The following is a 15,028-nucleotide window of genomic DNA, read 5'->3' as shown; positions in this document are numbered from 1 at the left end:
TCTTCTCGGAAAACTGCAAGGATGATGTTGCGAATACCGGCGATGCTGAGGCTGATGTCGTAGCCCGGTGCCGAAGAAACAGCGATGCTCGAGTGCTGATGGTTGTGGTCGTTTCTTGCGAGAAGGGCACGTTGCATGTTCGTGGCCTCCATGAAAAAATCTCCGACGACGAATGGCGGGTTGCTAACAAGAGTACCGAAGACATTATCCTTTGCACCTCGCATGAGGATCCGCAGCTTCTTTTCGTCATTGACTTGAGGGTCGGCGCGAGCAATCGACCGCAGAAAATTTGCGACAAAATTAGTGATTGTTTAGTTTGCAACATGGGCCTTTATTCAAAGAAAGTTCTCGGCCCTCTCTCTTCGATGTTGGTTGGTGAATGTCCGTCTCCACGTATTCTCGCAGGCGGCCACCGAGGTCAAGAAAGTCTCGCGATTATTGAACCAGTGCCTGGACGTTCCTTTGAGCGCGAAATAAAGACTCTGGAGAGGCTGTTAGTCATTCTGTAGGTTGTGCTGGGCCACTTGCTCGTACTGTTGTAGACAGTCCTCGACGTCTCGATAAGGCTCACCATTGAAGGATTCGGGCGTACGTGCAGCGACGGGTAGGACAACGACGGCTGGACTGGTCATCGTCGCGGTCTTCGTTTTTAGCCCCTGCGGCAGGGTACTGAATTCCGGGGGTTGCCCTTTGGAACGGTGGCTCTTTCGTTCTTCGGCGTCTTCTGCGAAGGGTAGCCTTCCGGGGATGTGCAACCTCACTTGGCCGGGTGTCTTCGGAGGGGTACGCTTCACTGGCATTGATTGCAATACTCCGCACCTCCACCAGTGTCACGAACAGGGTGTCGAACCGGAACGGAACCGAACCGAAAACCGGAACAGAAGCGTTATTTTTAACCGAACCGGAACTGAACCGAACCGAAATCTTGGCCGCCATCTTGGAACTGAACCGGAACCGAACCGAAAAGAAATATAACGGTAACCGGTTCAAATCGGTTCAAGGTAATATTTCTTTTTTGTTAATATTACAAAATGAACATATGAGAATAAAAAATTGGTGGCTGTATTTCTATCTATTGATCAAATAGTCACACAGAGAATTGCAATGTATGATAAAATTTGGGTTTTCGTGACACCTTTGTATTGGCACTAGGTTTAACCATATGTCACTTTGTCACGTGACGTTATGGTGTCAATACATGTTGTCAAGTAATGTCACGTGGCCTCGTGACGTCACGTGACTCACTGCGTCAACTCGATAAATTTGAAGAAGTCATTAGATGTATTAACCTTGTTCACAGCATGACGTAACATGACATTACGATTTCGCTCCGAGAGTCACGTAACACCGTGACGTAAGCGATTTTCATACCCCCTAGTTGAGTGCTGTGGTTCATGACAATCAGCATCGCCAAATATTCGGGTAATGACTAATGTCAATTAAATATGAGAATTAATAACCCAACTCTAAAAATATCTGAAGCTCAGCCCAAGCTTTTGCTTTCCAAACCCTAGCCGCCTAAGGCATGACTGTGGTGAACACTGGCGGTATATAATTAGCGTCAGATCACGCGGCCGCTTGTTCAAATTGCGAGTTGAGAAGATATCGACAGCTGTCTCTGCCCTTTATTTTTTCTGCATCTGTTATTAGGGGAAAACTAATGGATGTTTCCGCAAGCTATCAACGTCAGGGGTTATTTTTTAACACTATTTATTGAAATACAAAAAAAAAGAACTGTTGCAAGACCAATTTTACAATTTGAGGCACCGAAACATTTTTTTGTTGTTGCTGAACTGCATCCGAAAGATGTCCCTGAGAATGGAAGTTGTGAAATGACTAAATGGCGACTTATTAATGTGACGTTACATAGAACTACACGTGTGTACAGAAGGAATACCTAAAAAAAAGACGATATTTTAGTGACCTCAGAGGAACAGCCGAACGTTGGCAGTCGCTGTAAGTCTCACACGAGCGCCGTTCACAAGTTATTGCCCAAGTTTCGACCCCCTCTGTATTTTGCTTAAATGAGCTATAAAAATATTTCTATACACTACTAAATACTACTCAGGATCACTCCCAAACGTTAATAACTGATTGAACTTGGCTTTGCTCTTTTTTCTAGGCAATGACGGTCGCCCAAAAATGAGAGAAATATGAGCATCGTTCGCCCCCTCAAATCGGAGCCAGAAGCGGCCACGTGGCCTGGTGCCCGTCTAATGCCGCTAACATTAATCATATGCCCTCGCTGGGGTTTTAAAGGAGGAAAACCCGTGCTGAGCTCCAGGCATCGTTAGAGTTCGGCTATTCTCATCACCGCTGTGGTTGGACACGAGCCACTACCCTAGTGTCCGCCGAGGCATTGATTGTTACGAGCCGATGTACGGTGCTCACGTAGTTCTCCTGTCCAATCCATGAGCCGCGCTCGACTGTCGACAGGCGGATGGTTTTGATCCCACAATTGCGACACCAATCTTTGGGAAGGCAAGACTAAAAGAAATAGTTTCGCTCAATCGTCGCCATTTCACCGGGACGAAGAAGCTTCTGAATCAGTGGTGGCCTGTGCGAGCACACTTGGGCCAGAGGACCAGTACGCCTCGGAAAAGTCATGAACATTCCAACCCCATATCGTTTTATGACCCCTTTAATCTTCACAGGTTACAAAATAAAAGCAATGGAGAGTTGCGGTCAAATAAAATTGTCGAATTAACAGACACAAACGGAAAAGGCAATTCCTCAGGAATACTTTCAGCCTTTCCACTCTGGTGAAGAAGGAAGACCAGAAAAGCTGTACTCTGGTGGCAATGAAGTTATGGCCGGCCGCAAGTCGGCAAGCCGGAGTGGAAAGGCTGGAGGGGTTGCCGCCATCTATGCCCAACGGCGGCAACGAGACAACCGGCACGCCGGTTGTCTGGTCGCCGTCGTCATTTATAGATGGCGGTAGCTCTCCAGAGTTTAGTGTCATCCTTTGTTTGCTGACGGACACGACACTGGGGAAACTAGCCCTTAACAGCAACGCTGTATAAAGAAGTGCCTCTGTGTGTTTGGGGGGGGGGGAGAGGGGGAGTTTTAAAAAGATACTGTGTTCTAAAGGTTCCTCTTCCCTGCTTCTTTGGCGCAGAACAAAAAGCGTGACCCCGGAAACTAGTTGGTTGCAAAAACGCTCTTACCAAAAAAGCACGTTTTTGTCGTGCCAGACGCTCGCGCCGTTCCTCACAACGATGCACTAAGAAAAATAGTACGTGTCTTTCAAATACTTGGCTTTCACTGAGCTTGAACCTCCTGCAGCGTTCCTTTTGCACCGTCGAATTCGATTTTCTGAGCAAGAAATCAGAATGACCACCAGCCTACAGTGTGATGACATTACGTGCCTACCATGCGAAATAGTTCGGCTTTCTGGTGAAATCTGATATTCGCAGCGCTAGCAATAGATGTCCTAATTGTAAAGTTGTGCAGTATTTATAGCAGTCTCGCGATGAGATATGGCAGCCTAGAGAAATGTTAGAGCGCATGACCATTTTAGCATAGTGTTGTAAAGTGAGGGCCCAAAACAAGTGCAGGTAAAACCGAATATAACATTAGCCTCCCGAGGCAGTATTTCGCGAAGTTTCGAGCTCATGCAAGCTGATGAAATTTAATTTATACTAAGATTTTAAGAATCTCTGTCTGTCCTTCGCTTTTTATGTAAAATAATGAATTCCATTGCGTGCATCTTTACGTATCTCTTTTTGCAGTAAGGCGTCCTTCAAGAGATTGTTTGGAAAAATATTATTAATTATATATTTCTTTTTGAACATTTCGTGTATTTGACTTCCAATTCATCATGTGAGCACAGAGTCCTTTTTAGCGTGCCCTGCAACCCGATGTTTCACCCATGCCATTCAGAAGACAGAAAATCACTTTTACGCATACTCCACAGCTCGCGTAGTTTCGAGTATCGTCCTTCTGCGTCGGTCTCAAGCGGTTATGTGAACTTTATAAAATAAAATTTATTGATAAATATAAATATATATCTAATAAATAACTGAATATTTGACAACATAAATCACCCTAAAGCAATGCCCCCCAAATTATTTGAAACGTGTTCTGCCAATATTTTCCGGCGTTTTTATCCTCGGCAGGCACATTGTAAGTGACATGGGGCGGCCTTACATACATTTCTGATTTTGAAGCTAATTTAAATAACTATGTGTTTTTTGTTTCTCACACATATAACTTCTCAAACATATAGAAGTTTGTAATTGCCTGTTTTATGTGGTGAACATTACCTTTATGTGTCTGTGGGCTGAACAAATACAAAGTAAACAGGGGCGCACGGCGGAACTATGATGATTACGTACGCCAGCCGCCAGAAAGTGTCCAATTAAGTAGCTGCCATGTCGAGTAAAACATAAAATACTACTTCGTTTTACTTAACAAAAAAAAAAAATCTCGAAGGACGCTTAAGCTCCGCCTTTAAAAGTGGAACGCGATAGCGTCAGCGGGTCTCGTTTGCATCGCATTCTCATTTGCCGCGCAAGCGTGCCTCACCTGGCCTAGTGAAAAGCGTCTGACTCGCAACTGAAGGGTCGTGGGTTCGACTCCCGTCTAAAATTCTTATTCTTTTTTCCTTTAAGACAAAGTAATTACTTTCAAAAAGGAAATCATTTGAGACACACGGCAAGCTTTAACTCGCATTACATGTCATGTTTTAATCACTCTCATTCCACGCGTGATGTCACGTTTCACATAAGCATTTTGGGTTGTTTGAAATTCTTGCGCGAGGGTATGTAGCTCTGACGTCATGAACCTATCGACCAATCAGGATTTTCCAGACACGCCACCAACATCGGCTTTTCGGCGACATGAGCTCCTTAACACTATCGTGTTAAAATCATCAATTAGCAATGTTGATGCTCCTTTGCAAATTAAATTGTCCCGGCATCTTGTCCAGAACAAACCTCAACAGCCAGGCTATTCCAGCTTATTCTGTATAAGTAAACGTTCACTTAGGCAAGCGCTATTTTGGGCCAGATTCGATCTGAGTGCGAAGGTGCGTATATATTAGAGTGAATAATTGCGATTCCTTCTTGCTGCATGATTAGTCGCATGCGTGCGGTGCTGAGTGTAAACAATGTTTGGTTAGAAGGACAGGCATTTGGATTGCCGCTTGGTGTTTCTATAAAAATAGTCTGAAAGGAATTATCCTAAAACTTTTGTTACATTTTGAAAATTTCATTGCTTTTAAGTTTTAGCTCAGTTGGGTCGTCATCATATACATATATATTGTGAAGTGTATTTCGTGAACCTTATTTCATGGTATATATGTCCACGAGGAGCTCATTTCATAATTTTATGTGATGTAATTAATTCCTTAGTTCAAGAACACGATTTCACTTTTAATACTGCGACACAAAGTTGTACCAATCACGGGAATTTTAGACGACCTGCCACACTTCGCGACATTTTATACCGTGTAAATAGATCAGCTTGAACTTCAGAATTTTACTTAAACACGAAGAAAGGACAAGAAAATACAGTATAATTCTAAATTCGAAGCTGATCTATTTACAGGTATGTGCCAATAAGCTCAACTCTTTACTCTTGTACTTAAACATTTTGATTCAGGTAAAGTATATGTTACTGGTAAACAAAATGATGTTAAGTCGTATGAACACGACGTTATGTATGTTAATGTAGATTTTCTTCTACTCTTGCGTCAAAATTAAATAACTGAATTTTATATTTTTGGCACCTAAAAACAGAAGTAAATTGCACGGACTATCGAAGAAACTATATGGTTAATCGTTTCACGGCGTAAATAGTGTATTTTGCCAGAACAACGCGGAAAATATATTCTGAATTTAGCGGTTCAAACAGGTTCAAACCGGTTCGAACCGGTCTGAACCGTTATTCTTTGCTCCCCGGAACGGAACCGGAACCGAACCGAAAGCCGTGAACCCGAACCGGAATCGAACCGATAAAAATTTCGGTTCGACACCCTGGTCACGAATGACAAATGATGAGGAGGCGAATGACTGGAAAAGCTGAATGTTTAATGGAGCAAATTTGCTCTCAAAACAAAATGAAAGAAGATTAGTGTCGCAGGCGTCAATGTAGGCGAAACAGCAGGATGGAGCGCTGGGGCGAGACTGATTTTGGACCGCCACGCTGAGTACCCTACGTACACGCGTGGGCTTCTGGAAGAATCGGCGTAGAAGGTTCGGCACGTAGAACATTGAAACCTCGAATAAGCCAGAGGATTCTTAAACACACCAGAACGCGACATTTACAGAAATAACAAAAAAGTGCGTCCGTAATAAGGTATCGAACCTCGGCCCTTAGCGTTGGAGTCAAGCACGATAACCATTCCGCCGCGGGCGCGCTGCCTAATTAGACATCTGTGAGCGCGACAATATTACATTTAAAATGCATTTCACAATTCACACTGAGGCAATGAATATTAGAAAGATCTAATAATTGTTAACAAACCTTGTTTTAGATAAAACTTTTCCACTGCACCTTAACTTTACTATCTTTATGCTGTATAAACCAAAGCTTCATTAAGAATTGTGTGGATGGTACTTAGGACACTCTAATTTATGTCTGTTTGTGATACTGTGTTAATTTTTTACGTATATCTAAACATCTGTCGTATTCTGCGGTCATGCGATCCGAAAGCTGTGATTTTTGTTTTGCTTTCGAAATTATAATGATATTAATAAGAAAAACCATAAGCTGTTACTGTGTTCGTTCCTATGAAAACAACAACAACAACAGCGTTATCCTTGCTTGTTTAGTAATAATAAAACTGAAGACGGAGAAAATATATGATTACTTGACCAGTCAAAACTTAGGTATTTTCATAACTGAAAACGCGCACAAAGTATTTATTTAAAAGCATACAAAAACAATGTATTCGGGAAGAGGGAATTATTTCCGCTCAAAAATATTCCTACAATGAGGAAGAACGTAGCATTTAAATTTATCAATTACGACGTCGTCCTGTTCTCGGCGTACATACTTTTTATATTAAACCGTTTAATCGTACATATTAGTGTCTTAGCTTAAAAGTAAGGCTTCTAATGACTTAAACATTACGAGAACAAGCAGTGTGCATACGATGCTTCCATTGAAACGCCTGTTTAGTCCCTGGACTCAGGTTAGAAATTTATAATGGCAGAATTATGTTGGAATACGAATGCTTCCTAAAACCGATAGATTTGGGCGAGTCGATATTGGCAGTAAATGATTACCCTTACGGTTATAATTTATAGTGAAGTGTTGGGGTTGTAATTCACACTGTATACAATAAGACGATCTGCTGAATAATCTTTTTTTTTTAGGTCATTAACTTAGAGTCGCGGGAGGACAATTAACACCGAGTTTTTTTTTTATTTCTAAAGTATATAATTTTCCTTCAATTTTAATAAACCTGTCAGTAATAGTGGCATTGTGCGGCAGAAAGGCGAACCCATTGAAATGAATATTGCTCTGTGATATAGCAAGGGACAGCTTACACGTTACACATTTGAGAATGTTTTGCACTCCCAAAAAAAGATGAAAGTACGGAAAAATAGTATTAGCAATGAAAAATAAAAGACAGAAGTAGAATTGTAAATACGCCCATTTCCGCCTTGAGCGGCATCGCCATCGTCGTAGCCGCGTGGTTCATTACGAGACGCGTGACGTCACTGATGACATCACCGATGACGTCATCTGTGACGATAACGATGACGTCTTCACGATGACGTCCGTCATGTCACATGTGACGTCACAAGGACCACCAGTGACGTCATCGTGATGCCGTTGTCGTCATCGTCATCGTGACTGATGACGTCATTAGTGACGTCACGTGTGACGTCACTAGCAAGAAAATTCCCCCTAAATCTTGCAGACTTTCCCCGCTAAATCTAGCGAAAACAATTCACTGCTAAATTTAGCGGAAGAATACCTTCCCGCTCAATCGAATAGGGATAATTCCCCGTTCAATTTAGCGGAAAAAAATTCCCTGCTATATTTAGCGGCAGGAATTTCCCCTCTAAATTTAGTGGAAAATATTTCCCCACTATATCTAGCAAAAAAACATTTACCGGAAAACTTTCCCCGCTAAATCTAGCGAAAAAAAAAATACCCACTACATTTAGCGGAAAAATTTCCCCGCTAAAATTTATCGGTAAAAATGTCCCCTCTAAATTTACCGGAAAAAGTTACCCACTAAATTTGCGGAACAAATTTCCCCGCTAAATCTACCGGAAAAAATTTCCCCGGTAATTTTAGCAAAAGACATTTCCCCGCTTAATTCAGGGGAAAACATTTCCCCGCTATATCTAGTGGAAGAAATTCCCCGTTAAAGTTAAGGGAAACGATTGCCCCGCTAAATTCCTGCCAAGTTTACACGCGATGCTCTCACCAAAGATGAACATTTTCAGCGACTTGCGTTAAACACGCGTCGATCGACACCACGGTGTAAGATACCCTCTTTAGGTGAGGACACGGCGGGGCTGAATGCGCGGCGCGAGGAATCAGATAGCGTTCGTTCGACGGGCATCCGAAAGGCTGCATCATTCCGCGGCCACCGTGCCCGCGGCTGACAGTGTCGCCAGCGGCCAAACGGCGAAACTGTGCGAGAGCGAAAACAATTGTCTCGTTGCCATGACACACCGGTACACCGTGGTCTTCCTGCACGTGCGACAACCTCGCTGGAGCTCTGCGCTTGTGGAGCATGAGGCGGCACGAGCCGTCTTGTGCACTGCTGCCTGCCCCCTGCGTCTTACGCCGCGCCCACAGGTCGAGAGTCATCTGCCGGCGCCGCTTGAAACCATAGTGAGAGAAAGAAAAAGAGAGAGTGAAAAGCGAACTTTATCGGCACGTCGCGAGGAGCGCGCTCTCCTCACCTGAAGAGTATTATCTTACACCGTGATCGACACCCATATTAGCAGTGGGGGACTTTCCACTTTCCCTTCTCAGTACCCTTCCCTCCTCCTCCTCAAGAGCTGCGCTCTAATTCGGCGTTGCAGGGGTTTGTAAGCGTCTGCCATTTTTATTTGTTTGTTTGTTTGCGCGTACAATTCCCGAATTTTAGGAGATATCAGCTACTGTAAAGTGGCGCCGTTGCTCTGTAAAGTGCTACGAGATGAATGATCGAAACAGCGATTCTTCCAGCAGCCATGTCGCCCCGAAAGATTAAAATCTGAATGCTATTTGGCTGGATGCAATCGGGCGTTCGCGTAGTGTCAAACGTGTCCAGGTATGTCCTCGTCATTTCGCTCCAGATGGCTTCGAAATCCACCACGGGTGCAGCAAACGTCCGCGGCTGAGACACAGCCGTTCCGTAAAAAACTTGGCACTGCCAGGTTATTACGCAACAGCCGTAGAAGCCTTCGGACGTCCGAATTCTGCATTTGTCGAATGTTTTTTTTCTTCTCAGCTTCTGAACCATCTGACGTACAGTTGTTTGTATTGAATGTGTACTGTTATCGTAAATCTTGGCTTGTGATTGCGCCTTTGCAGGTCATCTTATTCGTTTTGCTGGAGAGACGCAAACGACGGGCATAACAAAATCGTTTGTACATTCCGCATACCTCGCAAAATCACTTCCCCAGACGCCGTGCGAAAAGCGCGAAACATGGAGTATGCACCGTCCTGCTTCAAAGTCTTTTACCTGCTTTAGAGGAGTCTGTACCTGCTAGTAGGTATGTCTACTGAAGCTGCAGCTTGAAACTCGGGGCAATCCCAGAGCGAGAAGAGACAAAGTTGGGAAAGCATGCTGGCCTTCCCGAATTTCTGAACTCTCAAGTGATTGTACGTACCATAATAAATGCACCAACGCCTCTTCCCAAAATAAAGAAAAAGCACTATGTTCAAATTAACTTAAAACGAAAGAAACACACAAGAGGACGACACCAGGGTTCTTTTCACTTGCAAATTCAAATTGGGCGGGATGTGCAAGCGCGTTAACAATCCGGAACCTCCGGATGGCTGACGACCGTGTCCGAGAACACACGAGGGAGATCACGAGCCGGCCCGAGGATTCCGTGCATCCGGTCGTTGTGCATTCAAAAAACTGCCCCTCTTCATACCCCATTTCACTCAAACAGAAATCATAGGGGGACACCGATCTCGATTCGGAAGAGAAATAATAGAATTTGTAAGCATCAAGTCGGTGACAACAAACCTCTCCAGCCCTTCCAATTCACTCTCGGAGAGAAAGATTCGCTTCCTGCGAGAGCGGGGTGCCCTGGCCCGCACACCACTGGAGCTTAGAGGTTTGGAAAAACAACAGCAAACAAAAGCAACCCGAGAAAGCCGCCCTTCTGCAGGCAGTTGTGTGGATAAACATGTTTTAGAGACTGTTAGTGCTGTGCCTGTTCGAAATTTCTTCAAGGGACCATGTCGGCGGTTGTAAAGCAGTTTAATAGGTTCAGCAAGATTATCAAAACAGAAGAGAAAGCAAGATGTAGGTTGGTGTCACACACTGAAAGTAGACAGAGCGCTATCGCCCTATTCGCGGGGCAGAATGTACTGGTCAATAAAGAAACAGTGAATCTCGGCATCATTCTGGTCCCTGTAACGAATTGAACTGCGTTTTCAAAGATTTATTCGCAATGCAAGTGGAACGTTGGTGGATTTTTTTTATATTAGGCAGTTTGCACCTTCCGGCATGTCCCAGAGTTCGTAGCACCGTCTAACATTTATTATTCGCGAGCCCCTAATGTTTGCGATTCAAGCGAATTCAAAATTTAGCCCGCCTTGAAAGCATGCGAAACTTCCGGTCTCCAAGAGCTCTCAATTCGGGCGTCTCGAATTCATGAAATGGCAAAAACTTCGGATAAGAAAGGAAAAAAAAAATGTTTACACTATTTTATAGTGTTGTGCGAATATTCGAATTTTCGAATAGAAGTTTCCAATATTACGCTATTCGATATTCGCTTCTAGAGCAGTTTTAGTTAATATTCGTGCTATTCGAAGTGTTGGCAACCTCGAGTCGCGTGTTTGTTTACTGTCTAAAAATCCGTAAGGAATGATTTCTAAAATCAAAAATACACTCACACGTTCGGCAAAACGGTACACACATGATGGGAACTCTAAAATATATTCATCGTAGTCATTTCATCAACTTCGTTTAAAAACAGGCAAAGAAGTCGATCAATGAGCTACAGCATCGCCTGCGCCATCTTTGCCAATCTTGGCGCCTTGTATTCCAATAATTAAGTAATACATGAATTAATTAAGGTCTCATTCTCACCAATCAGCCCACTTAATATATGCACGTGCGAAAAAATATCTTGCATGCCACTTTGCGGCCAAGATTTTTTAACTGCAAGTATTTGATATTCGATTCGAAAATATTCGGCCAAAATCACTATTCACTTCGAATTCGATTCGAAATCAAATTCTGCTATTCGCACAGTCCTACTACCTTAGCATGAAAGGGGGGGTGCTCGACATTCCTCACATTCGCATATAATTGGAACGCACGAAGGTGAAGCACTGTTTCGTCTACATGCTATCAAGTAAAATGTCTGCTGAAAAAAAAAAGTCACAGGTTGAGCAGCGGCAGTTGCTCTTCGATTAAACACAAAATAAAAATAAGCAGGCCTGCGTTATTTTGCTTCTTGCGATCCCTCGAGGAGAAAGGTCCTCCAAAAGTTGGGCTCACGACACTATCTGCGTCCCAGCAACAGCGACTTGACGACTTCACTTCACAGGCGACCCGCTGGACCCGCGGGTGCGTACGCGGATGCGCTTTCTGCGAAAGGAAGACAGGAAACGACGAAACAACGATCCCGGCGCATGCGCGGCTCCTCGCCGCACGCCGCACTATTTTCCTTCCGCAGCACGCCGCAGCACGCCGCAGCACGCCGTAGCACGCCACCTCCTCGCGTCTGCGCCTCCGTGCCCCTGCAAAAACCGACCGTAACTTCCCGCGGTGCTTGGCTCCAGAATGGCCCCATTGGGGTACTCTGCTCCGTAAGCGGAGCATATACAGTTACTCTAGGCAACGCCGACCGGCAGCGCCGTTCACGCTAGTGTGGTCAGGCCTTTACTTCTTCTCGCCCTCTGCTCTCGCTTGATCCTCTGGTCCGTCTTGCGCCCTCCCCAAGGAGTTCCGAGACTCCCCGCTCCTCCTCCTCCCCCCCCCCCCCCCCCCCCCCGGCTCTCGGCCACGCCCCCGACGGCACAAAGCGACGCGAGGTGTCATGTAGTGAATTCAGCTCGGAGATCTCGAGCGCTCCAAAAGCGCTCCATTTGGAGCACGCATATTCCGCACGCAGATCTGGCTCCAGTTGGTCATGTTCCGCTCAAAGACCTCTGGCAGCGGCAGCTCCACGGAGATCCTCGAACCCCGCCGAACTTGCTCTGAGGGATTTCACAGATCTTTCCGGAAGCTGATAGAGCGGCCCATGTGATCTCCTTCTAAATCGGCACTGCGCATGCGCGGCGAATTTAGAGAGGTCGGCGGGCCGGTCGGGCCACGGTGGGGTCCAAGCTCGTCGAGTTGGATCTGTTCGTTCGGGTGCGTCGCTTGCTTACGCGGGATTGTGACGGCTCGAACGCGTCTACCTCGCGTGGATCAGGGATACAAAGCCCGGACTGTGGAGCGTCGTAAATCTTAAGCGCTGACATCTGTGATCGTGAGAGCAAGAACGAGAAAAAGAAGGACAATAAAGCCGGAGACAAACGCAAGGTTAGGCCTGTCCATTCTGCAGTCAATGATTGTTTACCTTTTACACTGCATTCCGCCGGCATTTTCCCGTGCAATAAAGCAAGAAGAGATTAGGCAACGACCGTGCAGGTGATGGTTTGTTACCTCTGTGCTTATTAAAGTTGTACCAAAAATCTGATCTACAGAGCTGGCAATCGCTGTCCGTGCCCCGCCACTTCGAGGCGGCCGGAAGGTATGTGACGGTGCCGAACGCGGACGTCTTCATTGTTTTTGACATGGGCGCCGTGGTACGTACAATTTCGCCCGGCCTGTGTCGCGTGTTCTTTCTGCAGCTCAGCATTTACAGTTGTCACTGGTCGTCGGAAAGATCAGACGGCTGAGGCGTTGGTGGGTTGTCAAGTTCGAGCAGCGGCCATTTTGAGCGGCGGAGGGGGAAGCGGCGGGGAGGGGTGTGGGGGAGGTCGATCCTAATATGCAAGTTCAGCTTCCCCTCGTCGATTTGGAGCAGGTCCTACAAAGCGGAATTTCGCCTCCCTCGCGGATTTTGGAAGTGCTCCGGATCTGCAAGTGGAATTCACCAATAACCTCCTGTATACGGAAAAAGCCTGGCACATCGACGACGGAGTCATAGGGCGCGTGGCCGCATGATAAACAAGAGGAGGAGCGCGCGGAACGGTGATCAACATGGTAGCGTAGAGCAGAAAGGGCAGAGATAGTGTGCGAGCGTTTGGGTCATAGCGGCCGCTCCCCGAACCACGTTTGTTTTCGTGTTTTTGTCACCGTCGTTTTCGTACTCCGGGAGCAACGTCTGCAGCGATTCGAAAGGGCGCGGGCAACAATGCACCATTCCGGTGGCGTCGGCGGAGTTGTCGGCGTGCCAGCGGAGTGTGTCGTCGTCGGACCATCGCATCATGCCGCGGAAGAACCATGCAGTTTTGACCAAACGAAAACGACGGCCGCGACCGTCGATTTCGCGTTCAAGAACCGTTGCGGAGGTGTGTGTGTGTGCGTGTGTGCGTGTATGCGTGTGTGCCTGTGTGCGTGCGATCGTGTGTCTGTGTTTGTGTGTGTATGTGTGTGTGTACGCGCGCGCCGCAATATTTTTACTTATTTCGCCGTGTGCGAGCTAGTTATTTATTGCGATAGCCACGATTCAAGTTTTAGCATCTGTGCCTTAAAACTTCTATGCATCTCACCGTTGAATTATGTGTAATGTAGTCATGCACTTTGGGATATATATGGCTGGGATTCAGCTTCTAGTATCCGTGCCTTAATATTTTCATATATCTTGCCATTGACTTTTGTGCAAGCTTGTCATTCACTTTCTGATATCTGGGATGCAGGTTCTAGCATCCGTGCCTAAATATTTTCATATATCTTGCCATTGACTTTTGTGCAAGCTTGTCATTCACTTTCTGATATCTGGGATGCAGGTTCTAGTATATGCATGCCTTAATACTTGTATGTACCTCGCCGTTGACTTTAGTGCAAGATAGTCATTCACATTGTGATACGAGATTCAGCGTTTAGTCTTGGAATCTTGTATATGTCCGTTGACTTTCGTGCAAACTACGCGTTTACCTTGTGATAGTTGAAATTCAACCTTTAGAGTCTCTGCCTTAATAGTTTTATGTATCTCACTGTTGACTTTTCTGCAAGCTAGTCATTCACTTTATCACAGCTGGGATTCAACTTCTAGTATCCGTGCCTTAATATTTTTATGCATCGCCGTTGACTTTTGTGCAAGCTAGTCATTCACCGTGTGATGGTTGAGATTCAGCTTCTAGTATACGTGCCTTGATGTTTTCGTGTACATCGCCAGTGAGTGCAGTAGAAGCAGCCCTGCTGAAAAAACCTGTAGAAATGTAGACCGGCCTATACCGGTTCACACCGGAGTTCTGTATTCTCATATCGGTAACCGGTAGCTCTGTACCGGCGACCTGTAACCGGTAGCTCTGGCGAAGCCGATACGCCGTACCGGCTACCCATACCATGAACAGGCGGCCGGTAAACACGTACGGGCACCGCCGGTAGGCCACACCGGTAACCGGTAGCCACGTACCGGCGAAGCCGATACGCCGTACCGGTTGCCCATATCATGTACAGGCGGCGAGTGAACACGTACAGCCGAAGCCGGTAAGCCAAACTGGTGGGCCGTAATAATTATTACGGCCCACCAGTTTGGCTTACCGGCTTCGTTGCGGACCGTTAACGTACCGGTGGCCTGTAATCGATGCGCGGCCACAAGTAACCATGTATCGGAGCGACCGGTAACGCCTTTCCGGCGCCGAAGTTAAACCGGCGGTCGGTAACCTCGTACAGGCTCTACCGGTATACACAATAGACCGATCTCACTAAGCGTTGGGCGCATGCGTAAAGCCG

Source organism: Ixodes scapularis, unplaced genomic scaffold (genome assembly GCF_016920785.2).
Source record: "Ixodes scapularis isolate PalLabHiFi unplaced genomic scaffold, ASM1692078v2 PGA_scaffold4__175_contigs__length_147842914, whole genome shotgun sequence".
Lineage (NCBI taxonomy): Eukaryota > Metazoa > Arthropoda > Arachnida > Ixodida > Ixodidae > Ixodes > Ixodes scapularis.
Note: the sequence above shows the minus strand (reverse complement) of the source record.